Source organism: Lactuca saligna, chromosome 3 (genome assembly GCF_052625555.1).
Source record: "Lactuca saligna cultivar CGN05327 chromosome 3, ASM5262555v1, whole genome shotgun sequence".
In the NCBI taxonomy this organism is placed as follows: domain Eukaryota; kingdom Viridiplantae; phylum Streptophyta; class Magnoliopsida; order Asterales; family Asteraceae; genus Lactuca; species Lactuca saligna.
The window spans coordinates 117,315,290-117,319,760 of record NC_136419.1 but is presented as its reverse complement, the minus strand read 5'-3'; positions in this window follow the sequence as shown (position 1 = coordinate 117,319,760).

Sequence of the window (4,471 nt, the reverse complement as noted above, 5' to 3'; positions counted from 1 at the left end):
CACGTATATCAAACTGTCTTGTACTTAGTACGGGATGTGAGTCCCATGGTTTTCAAACTATTCTCTATCTATAGATCGTGCATTTCAAACTAATTCATTCTAGTTCGGGATAGTAATCCCATGATCCTCAATATACATAGTTTTATGTATTAAAGTATACTTTGTGATATTGAACCGTCCTTACATTTAGGAAAATATGGGATTTTCCTTGGGTAAAATACAACACATAAACGAATTGGTAATAAGTGATAACTAAACTAACTTTACATAAGAAAATATGGGATTTTCTTGGATAACAAACCTTTTCGGAAAACTAAAGGAAATCGGTACATTTTCAGAAAAACAAACATCTTATGAACTCACCAGCTTTATGTTGATTTTCAAACCGCTTGTATTCTCAGGTCCAAGATAGGCAGGTACCCAACAATCCTTTTTAGAGAAGACAGAGCATACTGAAGATCTCGTCTTTACTTTTGTTAATATGATGCATATGTATATCACTTGTATAACTTTACTTTTGATACAAATGTAAATTCTATATGTAATGTAATGTTTGTTTACTTTACTTACTATGTGCATTGGATTTGATAATTAATGTGGAGTCCGCCCCGGAAATGTTTCCGCCTTCGGTTTTCGGGGTGTGACAGATTGGCTCGAGAAATACTCCCATAGTATTTCATGATTTGTCTACGACACTGGTTCGATGTTTGGGATATTAGGGTAAGTTTTAGGCATGCCGCACACCACAGTCACTCCCAAGCACATGTTGGCCGTGTCTCGAATGAATATAGTTGGCCAGGCTATATTGATCCTAGACACGACTACATAATTGCCCATGTTCAACCACAGCATACAACACCCATTTACTTATGTTTTGTTCTACTTGTGGTTACGGATCTTGATGGTTCGGTATACTTGTATACTTTTGAAAATACTTGTAGTTTGAAGATACTTTTAATTCAGAGCACTTAGGCCCTTTAGTGTTTATAGTTTTATACCATGTAAGGTTTGGTATACTTCATTCACTATAAACAAGTGCTCTGATACCAATCTGTCACACCCCAAAAACCAAAGGCGGAAACGTTTCCGGGGTTGACTCCACGTTGAGTATCAAATCCAATGCACATAGTAAGTAAAGTAAAACAACCATTACATTACATAAAGAAAAGTTTTACAATTGTTTCAAAAGTGAAGTTGTACAGTTGTGATACATAGTATATATATGAACAAAATGAAACGGGTCTTCTGAGTACTCCGTCTTCGGACAAAAAGGATCTTCGGGTACCTGTTCTAACGCTGACTGAGAACACAAGCGGTTTGAAAATCAGCATAACGCTGGTGAGTTCATAAGTGATTTTTGTTTGTGAAATGTTCAAGTTTCCTTTCTGTTTCTGAAATGTTACGCACACCAAGAAAATCCCATATTTTCTTAAAAAGGTTGGTTATTGTTTGTCAACATGTAAAGTAAAGTTGTACACTGAAAACATGTTTTCTCTTGTGTAAATGTACAGTTAGGTTATCTGGTTTGGTATACTGTTCTGGTTATGTACCAATGAATTCCTAGGAAAGTCCCATACTTTCCTGATTGTATGTTACCAATTGTGAAAGATGTAAAGTTATCTGGTTTGTTACCCTTTCTGGTTATGTAAACGTTCCCCAGGAAAGTCTCATACTTTCCTGAATGTTAGTTATCAATGTAGATGATGTATCTGTAAAACGTGGTTATGCTCAATGTTTCCCTAGGAAAGTCACATACTTTCCTGAATGTTGGTTATCAATGTAAAATATATATTACGTTATTCATTATTACTATTGAGTAAATCTTTGTTATCCTAATTGCGAGTTCCATAACCATACGATAGACTAGATATGGCAATAAGTAGTCCACATCACCTTATGACTTTCTTCATCCTTGAACCATTTCGGTTCGGCTGTAGCTAGCAGCCAGGTGTGGGGTAGTCAGCCCCGTATAGATATATACAATCATGTCACGCTCTCTAAATCCCAGAGATTCTGGTTACGGGTGCAGTCCTCCACTCGCGTATCTCTGTGGAGTGTTCGCCGAGGACGTGTCTCCAATCATACAGGACTAGAAATTTACTAGTAATAATATGATAGTCCTCCACTCGCGTATTTCTGTGGAGTGTTACCAAGGACAAAACAATACAGGTTTTATCTTCAAATGTTCTAATATCATGCTTTTAACTGATAAAATGTGGAAAACCATTTGTGAAATATATATAAAACATAACAGTTTAAAATCCATTTCACAAATATATGTTTACGTGACCTGCATGTTCAAACGGTTATCAGTTGTAGTAATCAGTGTTAAAACCATACAAGATGTGAAACACACACATGAAAACATGTTTTGAGTACAAGTAACCCCTTGTACTTTTGCTTGTGTTCCCCCTGAAAACAGTGAAAACAGTGAAAAAGGGTAGGGGTATGAACTCACCAGACGAGAAGATGCAACTGTTTCAGACACTAAACATTGGTTCGGGGCTTGTTAACACACGAGGTTCCTATGTAATATGAAATGGTATCCAAAGGTATCTAATTAGACTTTAAACCACTAATTAGAGAGGATAATACACTCCAATGAACTAAAACACCTCAAAATGAGTGTTTGGAGTGACCCGGGTGACATCTTCGGTCGTGTAATGATGCGAGGGACTTGGAATTTGAGTTTACTCCTCAAGAGTAAACTCCCTAATGGAGTTTTCGGCCATATACCCTCACACACATGAGTTCACGGCTGTGAACTCATGTTTGGGTAGTTTTGAGTGTTTTATGGCTTGAGTGGACATGGGGATTGCTAGAATGGATTTATCAAATGCCTTCGATTAACTTGTATGGACATATACACCATTTATGGGAGTTCACGGCTGTAAACATGGAGTTTACGGCCGTAAACTCCCCCAAGCTCATACCATAATTAATTTGAGGTGCTTAGGACAATCACATGTGATTCTAGTTAATTTTCCAAGGCTTGGTATGACTTTAGGGCATCAAATGACATGTAACTTGGAGTTTATGGCCCTGGAGCATGTGCTATGGCGGTAAACTCTCAAATGGAGAGTGTTTGATGTGTTTAAGGTCTCCAAACTATTTATAGATGGTTCTAGGATTTATTCCAAGGCTATTGGTGAAGTTACAAGGCATTCTAAGATGTTTAAGTGAGTTTACTCCCCATGTTTCAGGAGTTTACGGCCCAAGCACATACCTTGGCCGTAAAATCATGTTAATCCCTCAAAATCCAAGTTTAAGGTGTTCCAAGTCCAGGTTTGTAAGCCTCAAGGTTGTATCTAAGTCCCAATGTTGGTTTGGAAGGGTTAAATTGGTCAAAAAAAACCCCAATATTATGTGTTTACGGACCAAGCATGCTCCTTGGCCGTAAACACATGTTCCAGGTCCAAAATCACAATTTAAACATGGATTTGAAGGCCTAAGAGGTTGAATGACAAGTTAGGAAGGTTACCTCTTTGATTTGAAGCCTTAAATCTATGTTTTTGGACCTTAATCTTGGATGAGGAGAGTGGTTAGAGAGAGAGTAGTGAGATGAAGCCAAAAGCTTCAAATGAAGGCTTGGAACACTTTATATAGTGTCTAAGTTTTGGACACGGTGGAATTCTACCCGATACCGGCGTTAGCCGGGGCTTTTGGTCGCACCCGATTAAGTTGTCGTAACCCGATATGGTAAATTCTAAAAATCTTCCGATTACTAGAATGGGGTGTTAGAATGATTTCTAAATGCATTAGGATACCCATTAAGTCATATTAGATACATACAAATTAATTACTTAATTAAATAACGAAATCGGAATCGGATTTGAAAACGACGATTGGTTGATCGAATTGAATTACGAAAAGAGTTACAAGTAATGATACGGAATTTCGTGTTGTTACATTATCCCCCTGTTAGAGGGAATTTCGTCCCGAAATTTAAAGTTAAGACACGAGACAAGATACAAATCATGGATCTAGAAAGAGTTGTGGATACTTCTGTTTCATTGAGTCTTGTGAATTCCGGTCCCCGCTTGGCACTCCAGCGAACCTTCACTAACGGGATGTGACTTTGCTTTGTACGTTTGACTTTTTGATCCATGATTTCGATCGATTCCTCCACAAAGTTGAGGTTTTTATTGATCTCGATCTCTTCTATGGGAATCACTAGGGTTTCATCGGATAGGCACTTTTTGAGATTTGAGACCTAGAAGACGGGATGAATGCTACTGAGTTCGTGAGGTAAACGAAGTTTATAGGCTACCGGACCGACCCTGGTGAGGATATCGAAGGGTCCAATGTACCTAGGGTTAAGTTTCCCATGTTTACCAAAACGTGCAGTGCCTTTCCAAGGCGACACTTACAACAGGACACGGTCTCCAACCTGGAATTCTAGAGGTTTCCGACGGTTATCAGTGTAATTATTTTGGCGATCTCGTGAAACTTTCAATCGGTCTCGGATTTG